Source organism: Mercenaria mercenaria, unplaced genomic scaffold (assembly GCF_021730395.1).
Source record: "Mercenaria mercenaria strain notata unplaced genomic scaffold, MADL_Memer_1 contig_3937, whole genome shotgun sequence".
Taxonomy (NCBI): Eukaryota; Metazoa; Mollusca; class Bivalvia; order Venerida; family Veneridae; genus Mercenaria; species Mercenaria mercenaria.
Window position 1 is genome coordinate 54,897 of NW_026462125.1, and position 12,375 is coordinate 67,271.

Genomic DNA, 12,375 nt, shown 5'->3' on the forward strand with positions numbered 1-12,375 from the left:
TGATTTATACATATATTTTTATCATAAAACAATTGGTTAATGCTTAGAAAAAGAAACGACGTATACTTAAGCATGAAATGCATGAATAGTTTATATATGGAGACACATTTTTTAAAATGAAAAATGATAAGAATTTCTGATAAGAATTTCATTTTAATTGCTAAAAGTAAGATATGTGACATGTGTATGGCATCGATATATACATATAAAATATAACAAATTTTAAACACCCGGACCTATATGTCACCTTTCATAAATATTCAACATTATTTATTTATACAAATTTGTTTTAGCTCGATTGCAATGAAAGCTCGAGTCCGCTTCCTGGAAAAACCAGTACTGGTGTCATATGAGAAATTATTGTCGTGACCCAAGGGGGGCTCGAACCCACGACACCTGGATTGAGCGGCCCACACCTTATCCACTAGACCACCGCTCCCTTTTCGTTAATTGAAAACATTATTTCACTGATACACACACTAACAGAATACAATAGTGAACAAGGGCATTTAAAGTCATGGTCGTGACCCCAGTGGGGCTCGAACCCACGACCCTTGGATTGAGCGGCCGACACCTTATCCACTAGACCACCGCTCCCCTTTTTGTTAACTGAAAACATTATTTCACTGATACACACACTAACAGAATACAATAGTAAACAAGGGCATTTCAAATTTAAAGTGCTTAAATAATTGTTAAGTTATTTCTTCATTCATATATATATTTGATGAAAGAATGTAATGATATCAATTAAAGAAAGCAGGGTATAAATGTTGTTGTTCATATGTCTTTACGTATGATTTACACAAAATATTTAAGTAAATAGATCGTTTAACATGATATTTTGCTACATCATGAAAAAAGCTATGTAAGTTTTGCGAAGAGTACTACAATATATTCTAATTATTCTCCAGTTAAATGGTTTAGAGTGATGTACTTTATGATGTACATTAGGATTGATACTTACAAACTCAATACAGAGTGTGCATTTTAATAATGTACAATTAATCATGCAACTCGTTAAATAAATTTACGAGAATACTGTATTCATTTACAACCTCGTCTTAGAATACAAAATAACAGACAAGGCAAGTCAAATGCATTGCAGAATTTCGCTAACTAAAAAGTGCGTTGTGTTAATACTACAGAATAATTAACATTATGTATAAAATCAAGGTAAAAGAAAATCAACTTATATAGCCAAAAATTATATCTTGTCGCTTTGCAATAATTTGAAAATAATCTTTCAGTCTCAAAATTGTTTATACATTTTTGTATATAAAAAGATTTGGCCGTGTGTTTTTATATAAAGTCTAATCTTTTTCATTTCGCTGATTGTGGTTATTGATACATACAAAGAATGAAATGCAGCCTGTACAAATACTGTGATAACATAAGATACGATTAATTAGTATAGTTGCAGTGGTACTGACTTTATAATCAAGCTAATTGCTAGCAATCATATGCCCTCAGTAAGAATCTAATTATTACCTTGGTGTGAGAAGGAAAGAAATTTTGTAGTATTTTTGCTTTCCCAGGGCATATTCCATGGACTGCATAATGTCAATCTTACTTTAGATAATATACCAGTTTGTTAGTGGTCATAAAGATATTGGTGAGACTTTAAGTAGCAACGGAAAATGGCATAAACACATTGAAAATACCTGCTTCAAAAATACTAGGCATTATGCGCAAACTGAAATTTTCATTGCGCAGGAAAGCTTTGAATCAAATTTACATATAATTTGTCTAACTATTATTAGAATTTGTAGCTGCCGTATGGGATAATTGTACTAACTTTGAAAAAAAAATAGTCTTGAAAAAGCTAACAAACAAAGCAGCAAGAATTGTAACTGGAATAACGCGATCCGGAAAGATATCTTTGTCCGAAAGACGAATATATCAGCAATAATTATTCATGTATAAAATAAAAAATGATATGGTTACAGATTTCCTATGTAATTTATTTCCTAATGTAGTTGATGACAAAAACCTTTATAACTTAAGAAATAATGAGGATTATGAGATCTTAAGGAGACGTAACAAAATATTTTCTAGTTCTTTTTTTCCATCTTCTATTTCATTGTGGAATGAATTAGCCATTGAAACAGAGACAATTAGAAAGCCTATCAGCTTTCAAAACGTGATTATTAATCACACGGTTTAAAGCATCAGTAGTACCGGAGATATATTCCTTTGGCGAACGAAAGTACTTAATTTATCATTCTCGAAATAAATGCAGCAACTTGAATTTCATCTTTTTACAAATCATTTAGCCACAGATTATAGTTACAATTGTGGATATCATACGGAAGATTGCGAGTACTATCTTTTTCAGTGTTCTTATTTTCTAAATCAAAGAATAGTTATGTTTCAGTCAACCAAGGACTACCACCCTTAAAACATAGAAACTTTACTTTTTGGACACTCTTCTTTATCAGCAAATATTAATATTAATATATTTAGAAGTTTTCAAAAATTTATGAAGGATACAAAGTGTTTTGTGAATTGAATTAATACAATGCATTTTGTGCCCAATTTATCTATATCTAGTTCTGCAACAACATGACTAACAAAGAAATCTACAAAACAATAATTAAAAGATCAGTATGTTGTACTTTATCTTACTAGATTTCGTTTTATCTTTTCTTCCCCTTTTTTTCTGTTCTTTTCTCTTCAATAATATAAATTTTTGCATAGCTTTATGAATAACACATTTTGTAGCCAAATCTCAGGTAGGTGAAATTTGTTAAGGGGAGGGTATTAAATAATATTGAGAGAACTTGTTACCCAATCCTTTTGCATATACCGTTGTTAAGTTTTGTATTTGAGATGTAAATATTTTCTAAATTGGTATGCAATAAAATATGTTTAAACAAGTTCATAAGTGTAGAATTGAACTAAATAAGAGTGTCTGGGTCTTAAACTCAACACATCGTCTCAATATTGAAAATAATTGTATTGGAATAACTATTTCAAAATCCACTGATCAATTGCAGAGCCAAGAACTTACCCTGTTAACTTTTGACCTCTGCATGTGAACTTGACCATGGAGATAGGAGAGAGAGTTGTGCGTTCCAAACGTCGTCCTATCATTTAAAACATTTATGCTAAGTAATTCTAAATTCATAACTTATGACGGAGTTATGGACGGGACACGAAATGTGACGGACGCACAGATGGATGGACCCCATCTAAATGCCTTTTTTTTAAAAAAATGTCGAATAATAAACGTCAAAATGGATGTAAATTTAACGATATGAAAGGTGTTCACAATCGAATTTTGCAATGTTAGTCGGTCTGAAGAACCAAAACCGTAATGTCAGGCAATAAAGTAACGTCTACGTCAATGTTTAAGACATGCGAGTACACATACTTTCCCATGTCCCTATGCAGAATGCAGTACATGTAAATAGTACATGCAAAAACGTATCGTATTTTTACAACAGAACACAGATGTATTTGTTCGACTACGGACTACGAAACTGTGCTTTGTGGCTATGCATCTGAGGACGGGATATTCAGTGTGTCCTGCTCAGGACTAAATAGATTATTAGATTGTTATCCCTCTAAGCGGACCTCTAGACTCTAGGGCCGGGCCAAGGGGGCACATCACCCAGTTGACTGAGAAGTAGCCTATACTCATCAAAGATGCACCCTACTATTTTGGCAAAGGAATAATATTTTCTCAAAATTTAGACCCAGAAACGCTCTAGAGGCCACAATTCAATACCTGTATTCAAAACATTCCAGGGGAAAGACCCATGACCCCCCCCCCCCCCCCTATAATGAGGGGAGTAACCCCTCCATTACCTCAAAATGCACCAGAGAAAAATTTTCAGGAGGAGAGTACCCCCCCCCCCCCCACCCCTCCCCCAGTTAGCTGAGAAGTGACCTATACTTATCAAAGATGCACCCAACTATTTTGGTAAAGGAATAATATTCTCTCAAAATTTAGACCCAGAAACGCAGCAGAGGCCGCCATTTCATACATATATTCTAACATTTTCCAGGGGGAGAGCCCCCTGACCCTAACTCCCATAAAGAGGGGAGTTACCCCTCCATTACCTAAAAATTTAGACCAAGAAATGCATCAGAGCTCACCATTTCATACCTGTATTTCAAACATTTCCAAGGTGAGAGCCCCCCTGACCACCTAGAATGAAGGGAGTACTCAACAAATGCCCCATGAGGCCACCATTTCATACCTGCATTTTTGGATCCGGGCCTGTGATCCCTCTATAATGAGGGAGTGCACCACCAGAAAATGCACCAGAGGCCACCATTTCATACCTGTGTTTAAAAATGTCTAAGGGAGAGCCTTGACATCCCTATAATGAGGGGAGTAACCTCTCCATTACCTCAAAATGCACCAGAGGCCACCATTTCATGCCTGTATTTCAAATATTTCAGGGGAGACCCCTGACCCTCCTATCCTATAATTAGGGGAGTGCCCCACCAATAAATGCACCAGAGGCCACCATTTCAAACCTGTATTTAAAAAAGTCCAGGGGAGAGAACCCGTGATCCCCGCCCCGTTATATGGACAGAGGACCCCTCAAATACCTACCCGCTCTTAGCGCTATGCGCCTCGCAGTGACGTCTTTGTTCTAGACTGGTGCCCCGCCCCCACACCCCCGGCCCCAAAAAGGTAACAACTAGTAAAAGTTATGATTAGTTGTCATAAAGTTGCCGTTTTACGTTTTTTATTGTAAATATTTTATTTATAATAAGCTCTCACTCGAGTTCGAGGCATATTGAATATAAACTTTAAAAGATTTGAATGACATTTGGACACAATAACCCTTGGGGAAAGATCTTCACATTGACCTACTTAAATTTGACCCCCAGGTGACCTTGCCCTTTATGGGCAAACACTGTCGAGTGTTAGCATCTGCCCCCATTAGGCAATGCTCTTCTTTAAATGTATATATATTAAACATTTATTGACTTTGTGTACAATTTCAACAGAGTTTCAAAAAAAGGAAATGACCTCTGTTTCAGGTATCACAGTTAGTATATCAAGGTTTGGAAGGCAGAAGAGGCAGAGGCAATTTCATGACTTTGTCATGTGAAATGTGAAATGTACAAAATTGAATTAAAACTGGTTGACTTATTACCTTTTAATGATTGTATGTGAAAAGGCAATAACCTTATATAAATCCATTGATGTCAATGAAAGCCCATCTACGGGTCATTTGATATGTAAGTCATCTCCCACTGTAGAAATTGTGACAAATTGCCATTGCTCTAGGGTGGGGATTTAGAGTCCGCAAAAGGAAAAATGTCAATTTCCTCTGGGTCTGACCGCCCTCCCACACACACACCCTCCTCCCCCCCCCCCCCCCCCCCCCCCCCCCCCCGAAACAGAGATTGTCTTTGGTCTGTACTTCGTATTCCTGTTAAGTGTTTTGGCGAAAACTTTCGAATAAAAAATGGGAATAACAGAAACAATAGATTATTTTTGTGTTTTATCACAACTATAAAAAAAAAACAAAACGATTTTGAGTGTTTTTATTAGATCACATTAAAAGTGTGTGTGTGGTAAATATTAATAGGCTACGAAACCATCATTAAACATTTATTGTGTATCGTAGCAATATGCTGATTCTCAAAACTGAGGAGTTGTGAACATTGATGGAATATATCTGGACTTTGGCCGAATGTAAATTACGCCTATTTTGTGATTATGTATCTATTTTTTATGTTCTGTTCAGATATTTATTTAGTGCTGTTGTAGTATTACTGTCTATTGACAATTTAGCACCAGTTTCAATATATCCTATGTTAGAACTAAATCTGGTGTGAGTAATTTGATGCTTTAAGCGCATATAAATCTAATTTAGGGCACGCAAGAGGCTTATTATGTTTGTCAATATTTGTAATTACGCATCCGCTTCAATAAGAAAGTGTATTAAAAGCTGAGAATTATTTTTCTAGTTCAGTATTATTTCTAGTTTTACATTTCTAAATAGTAGATATTTGGATATCTGAACAGTGTTAAAACAAACAAAAATGTTTAGAAACTACGTGTAGCATTTCAATTCATTTATTTCTAATAAACCGAGATAAGCTAAAGGAAGGTAACAATAATTTTACATAGTGGCATTTCTAATAAATCACTGCTACTTATATAATTGTTAATGCAAATATATGATAGGTTCAATACAACACTTTTTTTCTTTCTTTGACATATAAAATTTTAATAATAATCCTAGAATGCTATTCCTTTATGATCTGATCATAGAGATTAATTGATTTCTACGCAACTGTTCTGACAGTGCGCATTTGTGCCCGTTTTCTATTCTCAGTGTCTTATTCAAAGCATTTAAATGCAGTATTTAAATCTTGGATTAAGCAATAATAATCTAGTTATAAGGATATCTATGATAACAATTGTGACTGCTAGTCACAAAGCTAGTAGATGTCAATGAGTAATTATGAAAAGTCTCTTGTAATTCATTTATGAATAGCAATGTACTCGTGTTATATGTAAATTCTACATATTTCATGTTTTAACATGAGAACATGTTTTTATTCCATGTTTATTGTACATTGGTGATACTAAAATAAAATATGAAACTATGTTACAGTTTCAATGTAATCCATTATTGACAAAAATATGATTAACCACATTTGAAACTTTGTTCTTTACTGTCAAGTAACTATTATGATACATACCTTAGCATGTTTTTCTCTTTCCATCTGAAAAATGTTAAATTTTGCATATAGCTGGATTCAAACTAAATTGCATTTATTGATTATATACATAATTACGATGTGACATAAAGAGTCACGAGTAGAACGAGATAAAGCAAACAGAATAGCCGTAGAGTTCGTGTTAATCAGTCTATTACACTTACATATGCAGGTTCGCGACTTACTAGAATAATAACAACATCAAATGGCATCAGTTGAAATGCTACCAATATAAAAATGGAAAGCTAATTTGGGTACCTTTGAACTTGACCTTTGAGAAAAGAGTGTATGTAATGCACATGGCACATTTATCTTGTATTTGTGAATTCTTGTTCCATGTTATTTGAATATACATCCAAGCATAAAAAAGTTACAGACCGGACAACAAAACCTATTAATCTTTGATCGCCAATTGTAATCTTGACGTTTGGGCTAGGGACCTGTGTCTTACATGGGGAACATAATTTTTGGAATGAAGTATGTTTGTGACAGGTTATTAGAACATCCATCCATGCAAAATAGATGACTAGAAAGAAATGATATATCATCGTTCAGTTCATTAGTGCGACCTTGAACTCAACACATCTTGTCAATATTTGAAATAATTGTTACAAGTATTTTCAAAATCTCTTGATCAATTGCAGAGTCAAGAACCTACCCCGTTAACTTTTGACCTCTTAATATGAGCTTTACCGTGGAGATAGGGATCAGATTCGTGAGCACCAAAACGTCGTCCTATTATTTGAAACATTTGTGCCAAGTAGTCTTAAAATTCATAACGGATGACAGAGTTATGGACAGGACAGACGGGATGAAGCCCATTTCTATGCCATCATATTCCTTTAAAAAATAAGGGAGACAACAAACATGTCAATAATAAACGTTAAAATGGATGGAAACAATATGAAAGGTGTTTATAATCGAATTTGACAAGTTAATCGGTCTGATGTAAATGACCAAAACCGTAATGTCAGGCAATAAAGTTAACTACGTTAACGTCAAAGTTAAAGACATGCAAGTACACACACTTTCCCATGTCGCTATGCAGAATACAACTTAAAACATTATCATGACGTCAATCCTTTGTACTTGCAGTACTGTATTTTTAATATTGGACTGCTTTCAGTGGAACGCAGTACAATATTTCCCACGTGGAGTCCAATATTTTAATATTGGACTGTTCAGTTTAGTATTGAACTGCACGAGAAAAACGATTAATATTCAGAATCAATGTACTCGTGAAGTCCAGTATTTAGCAATTGGCAATTCCATATAAAGATAGTGAAACCAAATGAAAGCAGTCTAATATTTTAACAAAGAACTGATAATAAAATGGAAATTAATATAAAAACTAAGTTGTATGTATATATGCCTAATAAATATGGAAAAAATCGCAAAATTTTAAAAATAACTTTATACATTTTTTTTCTGCATGCATCGACGTAGTTTTACTTCCTAAACGACAACTTGCTGGAGCAACAATTTCGTCAATATTGTTTACGTTTCCAGTTTTAAAAATTGTGCAAGAATTTATTCCTTTCTGCTAAAAAGCTGTTTTATAAGACCAGTCATGATAGTTCTTTGAGGCTGTACTGTGGTAAATTCCTAGATTTCGAGACGAGGGAGGGCCTTCTAGTCATACAAACTCAAGTTCTCTACATGTAACAAAACGGTTGCATTAACTTAGAAACTTTAAAGACTAAATACAGTACAAATCAACCATAATAATTCGGTAGTGCTTTTTTACGTTTAACTACCTTTTTGATAGTATTTCAGTTGCAACAAGGAATCGGTAAAACCGAATGATGCTCCCCAGTGCATGTGCTTGAGGGAGATAATTCAAAAACCAGGTAAGGTAGAGTTAAGGTTCTTTGAAACTGCAATTCCCATCAATGGCCTCTATCATTTTTGTCAAGTGTCAATGAAATACCGTTAATACTTTATGAAAGTAAAGCTCCGAACAAGCTTTATTTGTATAAAAATTAAGATGATTTAAAACCTAGGTAGAGTTATGGTTCTTTGACACTGATATTTCCGTCAATGGTCTCCATCATTTCGTGAAGTTTCAATGAAATGTCATTAATAAGCCTTATTTTGTGTATGAAAGGGAGATAATTCAAAAGGTAGGTAAGGTACAGTTATGGTTCTTCGACAATGCTCTTTATCTTAATGACCTCTATAATTATGTGAAATTTCAATAAAATGCCGTTAATAATTTTCAAGTTATATTCCAGATAGACGGACGGGCCGACAAGCGGACTAAGTGACAACTATGCTCGCCCTTCGAAGAGCATAAAAACAATACTAATAATTTACAGTTTACGAAAGTTAAGTTAATAATTGCATCCTCATACATAGCCACTCTTTTGTTACGTCACAATCCACGTTTTCCGAATTTATTCGTGCATCTGTGCATAGAAAAAAAAACTAACTGAATGCTTACACGTTTCTAAATGTTCATTTAAACGCCAGCAAATGCGTATTGACAGTGACTTTTAGCATTAACCATAGGAATTTACAGTTCATGTTTATTTGAGCATAATGCTTATTAACTTTAGTGACTATTCTGGATCCTGAAAACACATTTTTTCCAATACCCTAAATTTTCCGTTGAAAACCTTGGCGTTATCCGTATTGAAAAAAAAAAACTACAAAAAGAGTGTTTCTTTCAAAATATAAACGTTTACAGCACAACACGTATAAAATAATGGAGTGCCTTCATTTCTTGTGTTCGGAGCCAGTGTGAAGCATTTGCTCACATTTGTTCAGTCTGTGAGACTGCTTATTAGAAAAAAATGCAAATACGGGACATATGTACTTACATGAACCTTAGTTTTGACTTGTTGTTTTTAAATTTTGTTCTCGTATATACAATTTCATTTTATATTTTCGGATGAAATACTGAGATTTAAGTGATAAAATATCTAATAAATTCAAGGTGAATGATATCAAATGAGCCGTGCCATGAGAAAACCAACATAGTCAGATAGTGGCTTTGCGACCAGGATGGATCCAGACCAGCCTGCGTATCCGCGCGCGCATTCTCTGCGCATTCGCATACTGTTCTCTAACAGTTTCTCTAATTCCAATAGGCTTTGAAAGCGACCAGCATGGATCTTGACCAGACTGCGCGGATGCGCAGGCTGGTCTGGATCCATGCTGGTCGCAAACACACTATTTTCAGTAGTTTGGTTTTTCACATGGCGCGGCTCAAATATTTTTTTCAGTACTCCAGTAGGGACTAAATATATTTCACTTTGGGTGCCTCAGGCACCGTCATCTGTTGTGATAATAACTTAAGCACTGTTAAGTAGGAGTAGTTTTGGGTGCACAAATAAAATTCATATTTAAAGCAAGTTTTCCTTAGTTTTCAGTTTCCGTCTTGCCGCCTTGCGCCGTATATTAACCAGTTAACAGGAACGAAAATAATATCACAAGTTTAAAAGGGTTTTGACTTACCATTAGCTGTATCCGATAATATATCAAAATTGTGTGTTCTGTAAGTCTTTTTGCACTATATTTGAAGATTTTGGGGTAAATTTATGTACAACCCAACAAAAACTGTCATTGAACTAACAAATCACAACAACAGTATATTGCCAGGCATGTAAACAAATCGCCCAATTTCTCATGCAGTGCACATGTTCTCCAGCTGTCCGATTCCAACTACGCTTTCAGTGAAATATTATCCTCATCTGCCATACCCTTGTAAATTTTAACACCTAGAACGTTTCCTTGTACACGCTTACACAAAAAGAACACAAGCACTTTACTCTTGACATAAATTAAAATAAATCCAGTATTTGTTTCCAAAATGTCACAAAATTTCTTTTCATTACCGCCGCCATTCGTGAGAATACTACTGTTTATTCCGTGCATGTTAACACAATTAAAAGCATCAAGAGAATCCCGAGCTAACTAAAGTCCTGTATTACGAAAGCGAGAAACAAGAGAAACACGAGAAAAACGCAATCGTGCATTAGGAGAAAAACGTGCTAAAATTTGTCATGAGGATCTACAGGGTATTTCATAATCATATAGTAATTGTTATCAAATGCGGTTAAGTGAATCAGAAAGCGAATTTAATTTAAGAATATTTGAGGCTTATATCCTATACATAGTACATGCAAAAACGTATCATATCATTACACCAGAGGACATATGTATTTGTCAGACGACGGAAAAATACGAAACAGTGCACTGTATCTATGCGTCTATTGACCGGATACTTAGCCTGTCATGCTCGATTTGTCCAGATTTTCAGTTAAAAAAAAACTGAAAATGATAGGTGTATTTTCAAATATGTATGCATGTTATTCAATTAATACAATTCATTTCAAACATATTACATCATTCGTGCGTGGACCGGCATTAACACCTTTAAGCGTTCAATAATACGAAATTACCATAGCACATACTAGTATGTCTACGTTACGTTAGCACAAAGGTTAGAGTTCCGGATTTGAAATCCATCCGTCGTCAGTAACTGTTGTAACCTAGTTTGGATCACTATTTTTAACTGTCCTTTCGTTTTGGGTTCTTTTTAGCTTTAAAACTTTATTTTCGTTGGCTTTTTTATTCTTTTGTATGGTACAGGTAAATGTTTAGCACTGAAAATCTACATGATGAACTGTTGAATTTTGCTGAAATGGGTTATATATATCACATGTTTTTCACTCTTGGTAAAACCGTAATCATTATATTACAGATGTGTTTAAGTAGCTAACAAGTCAATTTCATAGATTCATATCCTTTTTAGATATGTATGTAAAATTGTTCGTTATCAATATTTTAACTATGCATCCGCTTGCATACAAAAGTGTGTTGAAAGCTGAGAATTTCTTATTATTTTAATATTATTTCTGTTTTTACATTTCTATTTAGTAGATGTAAAATGTTTTAAAATTATGTGTAGCGTTTGAATTCATTTATTTCTAATCAACCCGAGATAAGCAAACGGAAGGTAACAATAATTTTATAGTGGCATTCCTAATAAATCACTGCTAAATATATAATTGTTAATGCCAATATATGATAAGTATAATAAAACAGTTATTATATTGAATATATATGTTTATTGAACTTATACTTATGCTAAAATAACTCTTGGTCAGGAAGCACAGATAGGATGACGACTGTTTTAAAAATGCTTCCAGTGGAAATCTAGCACGCAATACGATCTCGATAAACAGATATAAGTGTAAATGAGCATACATTAAATTTCAAACAAGTCCATTATTGACCAAAAATAAAATTAACTACATTTAAATCTTCGTTCTCTACTCACAAGTAACTATAATGATACATACCTGAACACGCCGTTCTTCAGCCATCTGAAAAAAAAGTTAATTGCATACAGTTAGATTCAAACTTTATAATCACATTTATGATTATGTGTATATGGTTATGATGATCATGTCTAAGTGACATAAACATGTAAAGAAGAGTTAAGAGTTATTTTAAACCACTATGTTACACTTACACCTGCACGTTCGAGACTTACTGGAGTAATACAACATCAAAATGGCATAATTTGAAATGCTAATTCTATTTACAATAAAACTTACTCTAATACATGAAAAAAATACGCAAGATGTAATTGTCAATGTGCTTTTTTGAACGATCCTATTCTTAATCAATTTTTATTTCTAATATGAAAAAAATATGTTTTTGATC

General features: G+C 34.0%; 1 long non-coding RNA gene across 1 annotated transcript in view; it reads right to left on the reverse strand.

Moving 5' to 3' along the window:
* LOC128553553 (uncharacterized) overlaps positions 1–12,041 on the reverse strand; it is a 54,148-nt gene extending 42,107 nt beyond the window's left edge. Inside the window, exons 1-2 of the long non-coding RNA XR_008369371.1 lie at positions 12,009–12,041; positions 6,682–6,705 (exon numbers count right to left, since the gene is read on the reverse strand). This is a non-coding gene — a long non-coding RNA (uncharacterized LOC128553553). The remainder of the gene's footprint in view (positions 1–6,681; positions 6,706–12,008) is intronic.
* Positions 12,042–12,375: the final 334 nt, after the last annotated feature.